Consider the following 15,345-nt stretch of genomic DNA (forward strand, 5'->3'; position numbering starts at 1 on the left):
CCTTGATTGGCCTACCCCTGCCATTCTCCATGCCACCACTCTGCTATGAGATTCTTTCTAGTACATGTGACTCAACATACCATTGACCTACTAGCTTTTGTCCATCTGCTCTGACTACATGGCTGGCACTATGAAAGCCAGAGTTCTCTCTCTTCTGTGCTACTAGCCCTGCAGCCCCAGGACAGACACCCGAGCACTTATTCAGCAAATAAGTAAACGAAAGACTGAATTAAGTTTTATTCACCTCTACCTGCTAGTTAGATGCATGGCCCATCACAATTTAAAAATCAGAACAAGTCCTGAAGCATGGGTTAGAATTATGACAATTTGTCCTGCCTGCAAGATGTGCTGGGGTAATGGTTAGAATATGGGTTTGTTCTGTGGACCCCCTGCCCCAAGACTGACACAATGCTAGCACACAAGACCCTATTTCCAGAAAAGTATTGCTCACCCAACCATTGCTAGAGTCTTCTGGACCCTGGCAGCCCAAGCATAGGGTCAGCCTTAACTATGAGACTCTCTGCGACTCTGTTTCTTTACAATGAAATGATGAAGACAGTACCCACCTCGGGGATTGCTATGAAGACTAAATACAAAAGGCAGTTAACTTCCACATTTGAGCAAACGCCAGAACTTTTGACAAGTCGAGGTTCACCAATGTTCATTCTGTAACCACGATGTGCCTCCCTTCATTTCCACCAGCCACGACGACCAACCCACAGTACCAGGCACTGCCTCTCCTCCCACTCTGACACCCACACCTGCAGGGCATTTTTCGGGACGACCCCACACTCGGGGCCATTGACCTTTCTGGAATGATTCCTGGAGTCAGGTTAGTCTTGTCCCCTCCCCCGAAAGTAGGCACAGTATCCCTTTCCTCAAACACCCCTCCTCTCACAGGAGACCCTATCGACTAGAGGTCAGCTAGTCTCCTCACCCCTGGATCCCAAGGGGTGCTTCCCTACCCCAGAAGCTGCCCTTCTATTAATGATTTTCTTCCTGGCCCGCTGGACAGAAACAGCAGAGTGACCCAGGGTCAGCAAGATCTATTGGGTGGCCCTGCACCAGGATGTGGGGGGCACAATCCATCTTGCCTAGCTTCCACTACTTAAGCATCCTCTGACCAGGTCAATCCCTAGGGAAGTATCAGGCAGCCTCTGCGGAAAACTGGGCCTCTCTCCTGGAAAGGCTAGGTACCCTAGAGTTCTATCAAAACTGCTGGTGCTATCAGGGCACCAGCCCCTTCTACCTGCCACTAGAAGCCTGCTTTAGAGATCCCTCAACACTACCTCCCAAGGCAGGATCTGGACATGCTATTGTCCCCAGAGTTTGGATAACTAGGTTCATCCCTGGGTACCAGCTTGTCCCCAGGAAGCAATCAGCAGTGCTTGTCAAATGACTTGCCAGGAATAAGGAACACCTGGAGGCCAACAGCAAGCCCTACCCTTCCCATCCATATAACTAACGTGCCCAGCAGAGGGAGGTAAGGGATGCCATGCTATGGGGGTTGTGCATTGCTTTGCTCCAGGAATCCTGCTAAGAAGCCCCTGGACATGGCCCTGATCTAGCTCCATCAGCTCCAGAGCTATTGACTATCAGGGAGCCAGGAAGAACCCATTTTCCAAGTTGGACGTTGAGGCCACCTCTCAAAAGCCATAGAGTTGTATATGGGTACACAAAATTCTGGGCTCTGCTGCCAGAGCCATGCAACGCAAGCTTGCCTTGGGAAGCTCACTGCCCCTGTTCTGTAGCTGAATGAGCAGCAGCTCTCTTAGCCATGGTGCCTAAAAGTGCTTCTGCCTGACTGACATGTCTCCAGGGGTGCAATGACCAGAGGAGCTGAAAAACTTCGGGATGGGCAAAAAGTCACAACACACACAAAAAACAAGAATACCTAATACATGTGGCTCCACCTCCCTCAGTGCCACACTCACAGATGATCCCTGGTCAAAACGGGGCCCCCCCACAGTGGGTGACCGACATTGTCCATGCAGCCTAACACTCCAAGACTCCCAACCTGGCCCTTCCACTTCCCCAAACATTTGCTCCCCAGTCCAGGTGCTGCACGTGAGCAACAAGGGCCCTGCAGGCTCAGAACCTCATTCCGATCAATCCTGGGCTCTCCCAAAGCCTTGGCCTAGGAATGCCAACAATAGACAGAGTCCACACACCTCAGCTTACATCCTGTCTTCATTTAGAGGGCTCTCGGTTCAGGGAAGGGTGCTCCCTCCTTCCTTCTCAGAAACCTTCCAGGCCCCAACTTCCCAAGCACAATAAATACCCAGCCCCTGTCTGTGCTCTGAGCCTACTGCCCTCATCCTGGTGATAATCTGATCAATACGAAAGGAAGTTCTGCCAGCTTCTGGAGATCAACCAAGGTGTCCTGTCCCTCAGGGACACCTGCCACACACCATGCACCTATGCTTCCTTGAAGGCCCCTGACACTGAGAAGCATGTTTGGAAGCATCCCCATTCTTCTCAGACCGTATTACCATCTCCTGAAGACCTCCTTCGAGATCCAGGTCCCCACATGAAATCCTGACACCAGGATAATAAGTAGTACCATTCATTCTGGAGGTTACCTACTCCAACCACAATAGCTGACTCACTTGAACCCTTTACCCTCAGTTTTCTTGTCTGCAAAATGAGAATTATTTATAACTTTTACCTCGGGAAAAATTACATTAGTAGCTGTAACAGCCATTACATTCTTTTTTTAAGTCTTGCTTTATAAACAGCCATGGGGTTTTCAATCTTTGTGTGTTTGTGTGTATTTGGAGGGGGTGGTACATGCTGAGGTGAATGTGTGGAAGTAAGAGAACATGTCAGTCCTTGTCTCTTACCTAGCTTGAGACAGGACCTTTTTCTGTTATTTTTTTCTGCTGTATACACAGGCCAACTGGTCCATGAGCTTTGGAGGTCCTCCTGACATCACCTTCCGTCTCTCCATAGGAGATCTGAGATTATAGGCGTGAACTGCCATGCCCAACTTTATGTGTGTTCTGAAGATTCGAACTCAGGTCCTCACACTTGCACAGAAAGTGCTTTACTCACTGAGCCAGCTCTCCAGCTCAGCAGCCATGTTTTTTAAAGACCCGCTATGGGTGACTTATCCCACACAATCATCAGAGTGATGTCATAAGCAGGAATGGTTATCATCCCCATGGTAAGTGGGGGTATAGTTAGGTATAGTGAGGCTTGGAAGAGGTCACATCATTTGTCCTAAGTCACAGAATTCGTGAAGCGAGGACTCAAGACTCAAACACAATTTCCCCTGCATCTAGAGTTCAAGCCAGCCACTTCATCCACACCTACTACCATTCCCCCTTTTTCTCATCCTTGGTTTCAACCAAAAAAATATTAAATGGAAAATCCCAGACACCGAACAATGATGTTTCTAGTTCAGTGCTGTTATGAGTAGTATGATAAAATTCCACACCATTCTTTGTCTGTCATATCCTTGCTGCATCTGCTACCCACCTGTGAGGTATTAGTAGCCATCTAGGCTCTCAGGTTTACTGACTCAGCAGCTCAGTGCTTGTACATGGGGTAGCCATCCCTAGAAGACCTGAACATGTATCATGCAAGTAAAAGGATACAGCTGCACCCTGAGACAGGAGCCGGATCAGGCATGGCTGGGGGGGCAGGAGGAATACCGTCCGTGGTGGAGCTGGAAACTTGAATTCCCCTGTGAAAGAGGAAAATGGAGTCCCACTGATCTGCCCCAGCAGCTACTCTCAGATTCTTTTTTTGTTTGTTTTGGTTTTGTTTTGTTTTGTTTTTGTTTTTTCAAGACTAGTTTTTGTTTTTCAAGACAAGTTTTCTCTGTAGACCAGGCTGACCTCGAACTCACAAAGATCTGCCTGCTTCTGCCTCCAGAGTGCTGGGATTAAAGGCGTGTGCCACCATCACCTGACAATCCTCAGATTCTTGAGGACTCATTCCATCTGTGTCCATCCATCTCCAGGCATCCTGCCCAGGAGTAAAGGGTCTCCCTGGCCCCAAGGAGGACACCCTCAGGCAGCAGTAGGAGACTAGGGCTTTTAGAGATCTTCTAAATTCTGAGTCAAAGCCAAGATTTCAGGCCTTCTAAAGAAAAGTCAGCTTCCTTCTCCACTCCAAAAGATAACCCTCCAAATGTTTCCCCAAGGGCAGCCTGGACTCTAGGCTCTGAATTCCCAGGCATACACTAAGCACCACCAGCGACCATCAGCTCACTCCTCACTGAACTTGAACAAGTGTAAACTATACTACCCCTGTATTCCCAGCGACACAGGGAGGCACGGAGAGGACAAGGGACTTGCTGAGGTGCACAGGACACAGCAGAGCCAGGATCTGAACACATTCAGCGCTGAAGCATTAGCTTTCTCCAACTGGCACTGCTCCATCAAAAGGACACTAAGGTGCCCCCTCTCAGCTGCTTTGATGGCCTATCCTCCCAAAAGCCCAAGCTTATGGTCTTCCCCCATCATGTTCCCCACACCCACTGCAGCCTGGATAGAAAGTGGCTGCAAAGGTCCTTTCCCCACCCCCAGCCTGTCCATTAAGCTCCCAGGGCTATCAATGTATTGATTGGCAGGGCCAAGCCATCAGCATGGGTGGGGCACAGCAGAATGGGGGCTGGGCCCAAGGTCCAGCCTCCCTCTCCCCATACATCAGCCTTCTCCACACAGATCGTCAATACGGGGCAGGTAGTCAATCCTGTAGCTAGCCTGGATAGGGAGTGGACTTGTGTGGACTGAGCTCTCTTCCCTCCTTCCTCCCCCTGCCAACATCTCAATATCACTCCATCTCTCTGAAGTCATGGGCAGGGGTTGTCATCCTGCTTAACTCTTTTTTCTGATGCTCAGTACCCATGAGGGTCTCTTCTAGCAACCCATTCCTGAGTATGTGGTCCTCAGTAACCACAAAGGGTTTGCAGCATACTGAACACCCAGTGCTGTTCCCTACTTCCAGGTAGCCTTTCCCAGGTACCTCAGTGACTTTACACACACTTGCACAAGCCCACACACATGCTCCTGCAGGTTTATAGTAGGCTCTTCATCTGGCCAACTGCTCTGGCTCAGGTCTGGTTTCAGGGTCCAAGCCCTATTCTCCAACAGCATCCCTCAGTTTCTGCACTGGGACAGGTATGAATCCCCTAGGGGCCCAGCATCTTGCACAGGGCAAAGGGCACAGGAGCACAGGGGCACAGGGGAACAGGGGCACAGGGACTCAGTCCAGGTCCAGGCCCCTAAGCCCCTCTGCTCACTGCACTGAGAGGGTCCAGTCAGCTTAGAGCCTGCAGCAGGGCCTACCATCCCCTGGATTTCTAGGAATCCCTCCCCTGGATTTCTAGGAATAAGTACAAGCTGGTTGGTGGGCAAGCAGGCTTCAAAAAGTCCATGGCTGAGAGCTACAGTTCTGTTTCACTTAACATCTGAAAAGAGTCTGGCTCCATGCCAAGGGCTCCCACAGGGACCACAGCCCCACTCCCAGCAACCCAGGGGCAATACTGTATCCTGGTGCTCCATTAACAATGAGTACAGAGGGGCCAGTGAATCCTCTCTGTCACACAGCTGGTTGAGTGCCCAAGACAGGCTGTGACCAGTGCACAGAGTTCAGACCCTGGGTTCTTTCCTGTTCCTGAAAAGAATGCAGTTGGTCAAAGAAAGTGACAAGTACCATGGGATTCCAAGGCAGATACATTGTCATATAGGAGTGTCCACTGCATACCTGGTTCAAGATATGGCCTTCATTATTCCTGCCAATGATCCTGAGGTATGTTTGAGAATTCGCTTGTGGTCATTTTGACTTTTTGAAACAGGTTCTCACTTATGCCCCAGGTTGACTCAACATTCTGCCTCAGTCTCTCCAGTGTTGAGTTACAGGTGTAAAGCTTTGGGAATAATACAATTAATCTCTGTTTATAAATGACGAGGAAGCAGTGACTCCAATAGGTTCAAGGTCTTGCCCAAAACCCTGCAACCTGAATGGTGGAATAACATGCAGACCTAAGTTCAAACCCCTGCCACCAACAGACCAACCCAATGTCACTCATCCAAGGAACATTTCTTTCCTTGCTTTCTCTAGCACATGGCAGCACATGATGTACCTAGGACACAGTATATAACTGACCAGGCAATTACAACCACTCAGTTATCTGTTGAGTGTTGGCCGCTCTTTATATAATAGCTCATTTAGTTCTCACTAACACTATGGAGGTATTTCATATTAACCTGCTTTACAGAGATAGGGGAAATAGGAGTAGGTGGTTGAAGGCCACAGATCATGGACTGAAGAGCTGCACAATCAAAATCTAGGCCTCTCTGATGCCAGTGCCTATGCACAGGGCCCCAGAAGATCTCAGTGCCCAGCTCCTACCCAGCTGAATAAACCAAGTAGAGCAAAGGTCCAAGGTGGACCGAGCCAAGGCAGAGACTGATCATGCAACCTTGGAGTCTTTGTTCTATGGCCCTCAGCTGACCAATGCACAGTGTCTCTGGCCCCATCATCAGCATGGCAACATTTTATATGTTACTTAGATGTCAGAGCATAAGAACTACCAGCCAGCCAGCCCACAGCCTAAGGGGCCACTTACCCATCGATGTTTCAGAACAAATTCCCACACTCAGGTCCACTGTGTGGCAGCAGGCCTAAACTCATCCTAAAGCCAGGTGCCTCTCCTCCTTCCTTGCCTTTGGGGAGAAATGTCAGCATGCCCTTTCCTCCAGTGATCTGCCACAGGTCCTTGTTAGTGAGCAGCAATGCCAACCCAAGTCAAGAACACAGGACACACATGGATTCATCAGAACAGTCCCTGTTCACAACACACACACACACACACACACACACACACACACACACACACACCAGGAGGGAGCAGTGCTTGCTATACACAGCAGGCAACAGAGGCAGGCAAGAATCCTCCTACGACCAGGGACACAGCAGTCAGGCCTAGAACTGCCATCTATTCCCCTTAGAAGATAACCACTATGTTGTTGGGACTTTTGTTTGTTTGGAGGAGAGAGTGGTATTTTTGCCCTTTTACACATACAGAAGTTAAGCCCCAGTGAGGTTAACTAACTCGCCCCAAGGTCACACAGAAAACAGAAGGCAGAGCCACAGTTTGAACCATGCTCTATGAATGTAAAGCCCTCAAATTGCCTTTTAACCTGGGCCCTAGAGTCAGGCAGCCAGAGTCAAATCCATAGCTTTGTTTCCCTTTTGCTGTGTGACCAAGTCAGGTTACTACTGTGTACTGCTGAGGGTCTTGTTCTTCATCTCCAGCATTCCCCAAGAAACCCCAAGCTGATGGTGAGCTATAACCTGGATAGTGTAAGAAAATACCAGACACTATGGGCTGTGTGAACACAATGGGCTGGAGCTGTTGTCAGCAGCCTTTTGGGGCCAGCACCCCCATAACTTTGCTGCTACAGAACCATTTCAGGACCACAAAGTTATATTGGGGATAGATGCCCCCTCCCTGTTCCCTTTCAGCCTTCTTTTGGGGGCCTAAAGAACCACAGTGCTGTCCCAGTGCAGGGAGGCTACATCAGTGATTCTGACAGGCTGCCCCCAGGCCACTGACATTGGCTGTGCCAACCACAAGAAATTTTAAAAACCCACCTCCTTATCTCAAAGCAAGTGGGTGACCTTCCCTGGCTGCAGGAATGCTGGCATGGTGCCCCACCCCTCCCTTCTTTCTGCCCTGGGAAGGAGGCACTCACATCTAGCTCTAGGGCTCTCAAAGATCAGCACGTTCCCAGGAGAGTAGAGCCTCCTGACAGGGACAGAGAGGCATCTGTCCTCTACTAGAGTCACCTACCCTCATGAGACTCTACACAGGACTTTCCACTAAGGACTCCCAGCATGCCTGCCTCCTGGGACTCTTTCCCCTCCTAGTAAACTGCAGGATTCCTTCTAGAAGAGATAGGGGTAATACAAGATCTTAAATCCAGATTCTTGGCTTGTAGCCATGGCCCTGAACAAATCCCTTCCTAGCTGGTTCTCTAGCCAGCTTTCTCCCCCTGTGAGGCAGGAACGTGACTCCATCCTACCTGGCTTTCTTGTAGGAAGCTGGGGGGTGGGGGATAAAAACAACTTCCTCACATGAGATGCCTTACATTCTTACAAGCAATGTCTTTTGCACCTAGGCAAGTCACTTCCCAAAAAGTGGAAGAGATGTCACAATGCTGGAGCATCTTTCAGTGTCCCCCTCTAGACTAGAAGAATCTTAAGAACAGGGACTGTCTAGGTCTCACTCCCAGGGCTTATTGGGAAGCAGGCTGAGTGTTGAATGGAAACTCAACTGAATGGACCAATGAGTGATGTTGCTTTAAGTTATTAAAAAGAGCCATTCAACAGGACGGCTAGCTTTCCATCTTCGTCTTGACCCAAAGGACACCGTCCTTAGCCTCTCTAACCTGGCCAGCCTAACGGAAAGCTCTAAGCCTCAGTGGGGAGGCTAGGTGTGGGTGGTCAGGCCAAGCCAGAGTATGACTAGAACTCCAAACTCCAACACCTCCTGGTGAGACAGGAAGTACACTGTGAGAAGAACAAGGGGCTAGCAGGAGGGACAAGAGGCTGGAGGAAGCCACACACACACACACCTCCCACACTGGCATGCCTTATGCTAGTCTGTCTAAGGAAGGCCAGGGCCTAGTGGAGCCTGGCGGCAGGAAGAATGTCGGGCAGGTGCCGGCAGAGCTTCGTGAAAAGCAGGGCCCGGTGTCATTGTCAGAGCTCAGCCAAGTGCAGAAAAGCAATTTACTGGTCACGCTGCCTGCTCCCCGCGGAAATTTTTAAAATTCTTCTGATTTGAGCTATCTGCGGTGTCCTGAGTCGTGTGGAGAAAGGATGAAGGGGTTTTATTAAATTCCCAGCTTCCCACTTCCCAGGGTGGCCAGTGGGTGAAGGCGGGGCTCACCACAGTGGTGTTGGGAGGAGGACAGTATCTGGTATTGAGTGTGTTCATGGAAACCTGACTTGGGGGGAATCCATTTGAGGCCTGGTGACTGAGGGCTGGGAGGGGGGAGGCACCCAGAAATTCCATTGCTAAAACTATACCAACTCCCTAAAATAGTAAAGACGGAAGTACACTGGCTTCAGTTGACCAACATGCCCTCCTGAGTGAGTAATAATCAGCAATGTTTCTTCTGCCCCAATCACACAGCACTTCAACTTAAGAGCCACCTTCCACAAATGATAAAACTAAAACTCCACAGGGCTCAATGAAGCTGGGGTCCGGCAGAAATCACCTATCGCCAAGCCTTTGGGCCCTTCCCTCACACAGGAAGGCCTTCTGCTCTACTTGCACCAAAGGCATTCCCTCTGCACCAGGCCTACACACGCTTTCACAGTATCAGACAAAAATGCATCTGCAAGGTTCGGACTTCAGACTCATGGCAAACCACACATCTGAAGTCATCTTCATCTCTACCACTAAGGACCACTCCATCCATGTCTCTGAACTATGAAGTTACTATGAGCCTGCTAATCATTCCATATATATGTGAACCTTCTTCCAGACACACCAAATTTGCACACTATTTTCCAAGTGACCTTCAAGGACACCCCCAGCCAGTACCAAAGATACAGACCAGGGGGTTAAAAACACCAGCCCTATGCAATTCAGAAGTGGAGAGGCTGCAGGGGACAAAGGGGCAAAGAAAGGGAAATGGAAGAGAGGGAGGGTAGGCTCCCTCACCTGCATGGATCCTGCCTCTTGGCCTAACCCAAGCAGACCACCCAGCTCCTACTTAGAGATGCTGGCTCTAGTTCTGGCCCGGAGGTGGAGGTGGGAAGCAGAGTCCAGACTCCCTCCCTCACATTCCCATCAGAGAACACAAAGACCACCCAGCAGCCCCTCCTGGGCCCTACTTAAAGAAGAATGAAGAACAGCAAACATGCGCAGGTTTGGGCAGCTAGATCCAAAGGTTCCTTTCTGCCTCCACACCCATTTCCTTAGCTCCTGCCCAGGCTCAGCCTAGCCAGACAAGCAGACCCCCTGGAGTGACCCTGGAACCTGCGCTCAGCTTGGGGACTCAGCTGCAGACAGACTAGCAGCCCATGCCTGGCACTGGCCTTTTTCTCTAACATCGACTGTTCCCCCACCCTCTTCACCACACAGGGTCACATCTGCTTTGGCAAACAGCCAGCGTTAAGTTACTGACTCCAGTTGTATTGATTCAAGGAGTCACTGGGGACCCCAGCCTGGCCAACAGAAGGAAAGAGGCCATCAGTCTGTCCATCCATCTAGCCTTCCAGTCCCGGGTCTCAACTGGTTGCCCTGAGCTTCATGCCTGTCCCAAGGAGCAGTCTTCTCTAAAGAGTGGAAAGAGAGGCAGGAGACCCAATAGCAAACACTGATCAAGCAGCAGTTATATACACACTTCCTGTACCAGAAAACTGAGAGACCCATCTCTGGCCCATGCACAGGGCTGTCTCCAGATATCTCCAGAACTCAGACGATTCTGACCAAACATCTTCCCATTAGCCCAGCAAGGACACCTGCCTTTCACGGAGAGGGGGAGGGGACAGATAATCCTCTTTTGGCCTGTGTCCAGTTTATCCTGAGTCCCCTCCCTTGTAGCTGTAGGTAGGTGGAGGTATTGGGCAGCTGGTGTTTCCTATTCCCTTTGCCCCCCCACCCCACCCCACACACACACCATGCTGAGGCAGCCCTGGTCTGGTTCTAATCGGGGCTGAAGTCGACTCCCTACCCCCCCCCCTTTTCCTTCATTTCCACGGCTTTGGAAGCCAGAGCATTCCAACTGTCTGTGTGCCAAGACCTTCCCGAGTCTGAAAGCTGCTGAAGTAACAGATCAGATTTTAGCAAGTGCTTTCCAGGCTGAGCGCCAAGCCTTCTTCTGATTCACAGAGAGCGAACGGGGACCAGGCAGGGAACAAGCCCTGGGCTGCACCACCTTGGGCAAGGACATGTGGAGCGGAGCACAGGAGGATGGGGAGCAGTCTCTCTCTCTCTCTCTCTCTCTCTCTCTCTCTCTCTCTCTCTCTCTCTCTCTCTCTCTCTCTCTCTCTCTCTCTCTCTCCTCTCCTCTCCTCTCCTCCCTCTCTCTCTCTCCTCCCACCCACAGAGTAATTTACAACTAAAGCTCTCTCTGGACTCAAAATCCACTCAGCTGAAAACAACCTTTTTGTCTGCAAGCACATGCAGGCTGTAAAGGGACACTTGGCAGAAAAACCCCTAGGTCCCTACCCCTCGCCAGCTGCGGTCGGGGGTTGGAGTCCCGCACATCCTTGGGCTCTGAGAAATCTACCGACCGCGGCCGCGACAGCCGGTACTGGCTCGAGCCTCGTAGCAGCTCCTAGCCCTTGGCCCAACACTGCCAGCCAGCGCAGGACGCGCGCGAAGCCGCCCTTCCGCGCCCTGGGAACAGGTGCACTGGGCTTGTTGCCCAGGAGGGGTGGGGCACCGAGAGGGGGCGCGGTCCCGGGAAGGGGGGTCGGCCCCGAACCTCTAGGAAGAGTGCGTGCGGGGGAGGGGGGAGAAACCTCTCAGTCTGGAGCCCACGTACCTGAACCTGGAAGCACAGCAGTAGAAAGTGTAAACACCTGCGAGAGAAAGAGGGAAAGGTGGTCAGTGAGACCCGGGAGAGGGGCCGCGGATGAACAGACAGGCACGCAGGCAAAAAGTAATACGAGCAGACGGGAAGACAGAGCGAGCCACACGCACAGGGACAGGCATCCAGACAGGGTGGGCAGCCCCAGGCGGGCGCTTACAGGCAAGTGCAGGCGGAGGGCGCTGAATACATCGCTGGGCGGGAGGGAGGCGGCGGCTCCTAGCCCAGCCTGCACATGTCCGCTCCGCGCGGCCGGGACCGGGCGCCTCCGCCGCCGCCGCCGTCGCCGCCGCCGCTGCTGCTGCTCTCTCCTCGCCGGCTGCTGCTGCAGACTCTGCTGCTCCGGGGCGCTCCGCGGCGCGCCCTGCGGCATCAGCGCCCCGCGCGGCTCCTCCCGAGCGCTGCGCCCTCCGAGCCGGCGCGGGGGCTGCGGGGCGACCGCGGTGCGGGAGGCGCCCGGCCGGTGCGGGGAAGCTGGTCCGAGGCTGGCGAGAGGGCCGTCTGGGGGTTCGCACGACGCGGGCTGCCGGCTCAGTCCAGGGGCAGCATGCACGGCTGGAGCTGAGGCTGGGGCCCCGCGGCCGAGGCGCGAGGCTGGAGGGGCCGGTGGGGCCGGGGTCAGCGCTCCGAGGCTGGGGCGCGCGGCTGCAGTGCGAACGCGTCACGGCCGCTCCGTCTGGCGCCCGCCGGCTCATGTCTCCTCCTCCGTGTCTCTCCGGCCGTGCGCATCGCCGCTCCCACCGCTGGCGGCGGCGGGGCGTTTTCTACGCGCGGTGGCGAGGGGGCGGGGGGCCGGGGGCGGGCCCGGGCCCGCGCCGGCACAATGAGGATGCGGGGCCCGGGGGCTCCCCCCTCGGGGCGCGGCCGGACGGGCGCTCAGCGCCGCTGGGTGCGCCGCGCCCACATCAAAGCCGGCCCTGCCTGCTTGCCTGCCTGCCGCAGCCTCTCCACTGCCTCCTCCTTCTTCTGGCGGCTTAGGGCTGAAGAAGAGGCACTGAGACTGTCTGCGATGGGACTGGCCGTTCAGCAGGGCAGAACCCACAAGGCTGGAGCTGATGAGCTCTGGGAGCCGTCGGAGCTCTGCGCCACGACGCTAATATTGGTCGAATGGATCAGGCGCGGTTCCCAAAGAATGCAATTAGGTGCAGGGCGTCCTGCCTTCCTCACATTTGCTGTTCACACTCAATAGTGTTCGGAAGCAGGGAGAGGACGGGGTGACTCAACTAAAGAGTCGCCCTGGGGCCTTGCCCTGAGGCCACGCAAGATAGCCCCGCCACAGCCTCCCCATAATGGGATGACTACGCTAAGTGAAGCCTTCTCTTCCCGTTCCTGCCATGGGAGATGGAAAGGGCTCAGGAGCGTCTTTCTCCCTTCCCCCGCTCTGGGACTCTAAGGGTCGGTTCTAGGGATTCCAGCTGCGTTTTCTAGTAGGTGACCCGGTTTTTGGAAGCACACGGCTACCACCTAGCGGTTTGAAAGTGCCGCTGTAACCCCAGCCCTGACGGGCTACATGCGTAGCCAGGACTCTGGTCAGCTCTCACTGCAGGCCCTCTTTGGTTCCCATACTAAGCAGCTTGTTTTCCTGACCTTGATCACCAACCATGAACTTTTTCTGTCCTTCCATTAACCCCAAAATGTAGATATTGTCATAGGACTGCCTCAATCTGTCTAGAGCCTGGGTCAGCCAAACTCTGCTTTGGACTGATGCTAAGGCAAACAGGTCACAGTGGGCAAGAGAACAAGCTCAAAATGCAAAACTCAGGAATTCAGATTATTTGGTTTAAAGCCTTGTGTCAGTAACTGTGGTTGCTAATTGCCTGTTCGCTGGAGCATACAGTAAAGAGGGTGCTGCTCAGTAGTGTTATTCCTGAAGTTACAGAAACATACTAGTATTTGTTCCAAGTATCAGACCTCCCTGTCAGCTACTTTCAGTTCCTTTTCAAAGCAGAGGCTAATGAGACTATTAAAAACAAATCTTGAGCCTCACAGTGGTGGCACAAGCCTTTAATCCCAGCACTCCCAGGAGGCCGAGGCAGGCAGAGCTCTAAAAGTTTAAGTTCCAGGATAGGATAGCCAAGGCTATAGACAGAAACCCTAGGGAGGGCACACCGATGACACACCACTAGACACAATTCCTGAAAACCTTTGCAAAATCATGTGCTTTGAGATAGTTCTTGCCTGAGGTTAAGTTCATTTTATGTAGATTGTCTGGACTGCCAGAACTAGTCTTGCAAAGTTATTAGCAACTTCCTAAATCTGGAGACTAATGAACTACCACAAGTAGTAATGAACTCAAATGCCTATGGCCTTGCTTTACAAACTGTACACCCTGGGAGGTGGTATAGGGGTTTTACTTATCTTCTGGCTAAGCATTCTTTCTTATCTGCAATCTACTACCATTTTTTTTTTTCATTACTTGTGCAATGGGTAACTATTATCCCACCTACAATGCTTTGGACGACCTCATTCATCTCATAAAACAGTCTCAAACTCCCAAATCCAGTGTCCATGCTGAACATAAATTCAAGAATCACAAATCCTGGTGCTGGGGATGTAGCTCAGTGGAGAGACCCATAGCTCAATTCCCACCACCCCTTTAAAGTGGGGTAAAAGCATACAGGCCAACAATAATCCCCACCACTCCAGGGTTCCATAGAAGCTGAAGGTCAGTTCGGGCTTATGTTCAAGCTCTGCCATTGGGTATCTTAGTCTCAACAAAAGGGGGTGGGGGGTGGCTCAAGCAGTAAGTGCTTGAGTATTTTGCACAAGTGTGGTAGCTTCTAAAAATAAAGTCCCAGACTTGAATATTCTTTCTTACCTACAAAATACAGCTGCTGAGTATACAGTGAGATCTGGCACATTCTGAAGACAACCTAACATTTTAGCTGTCAATAACCAGTCTTTTCATGTCTCTCAACTTTTTCAGAGACAAGATCATTCCTTACAGTTGAGGCATCAAAATGTTGACTTCAAACATAGCCACCTAGATCATTCCTTCTCAGTTACTCACACCCTGAAGTCCTTCACCGTTATGTTACCAACATAATGTGGGTTTTTGTTCTGTTTGTTTTGGTTTTTGGTTTTTCGAGACAGGGTTTCTCTGTGTAGCTTTGGAGCCTATCCTGGCACTCGATCTGGAGACCAGGCTGGCCTCGAACTCAGAGATCCGCCTGCCTCTGCCTCTGCCTCCTGAGTGCTGGGATTAAAGGCATGTGCCACCAACACCCAGCTTGATGCACTAATTTTATAACTTACTCCATTGCTGTTTGAGATCCTACTTTGTCAATCCTGATTGAGACAAGGTACCTAGCTAAAAAAAAAAGGGAGGAGAGGTGTGTGGCAATGAGATGACTCCATAGAACTCCCTGAAACCCATGTAAAGGCAACAGACCTTGTCTTCTGACTTCCACATGTAGGGTCTAATATTCATGCATGCACACACACCCCAAACAAAAGTAATAAACCCCACTTTTCCCAGGGAAGCTGAGCAATAATCAAGAGAGTTTTGGGGGTTTTTTGTCTTGTTTTAAAGCAGTATCCTGAAGGGGGGAAAATGAATTAAAAAATGCAGAATGGCAGTCCAAAGACCTTGGTAACATGTAGACTGACACCAAAGGTAGGATGCAGCCAGCCATACTAAAGAACACTCTATGTGTGAAGGTACAGTGTATAAGTTTTTGGGTGACCAGACAGCAGTGAAGAGCAGGCCCAGTACTTTATAGGCAGGAGGCATTTGAAAGGAACCAAGTAGCCAATCTTTTAAAGAGTTTATATCGAGTTT

Source organism: Cricetulus griseus, chromosome 7, assembly GCF_003668045.3.
Source record: "Cricetulus griseus strain 17A/GY chromosome 7, alternate assembly CriGri-PICRH-1.0, whole genome shotgun sequence".
NCBI classification, from domain to species: domain Eukaryota; kingdom Metazoa; phylum Chordata; class Mammalia; order Rodentia; family Cricetidae; genus Cricetulus; species Cricetulus griseus.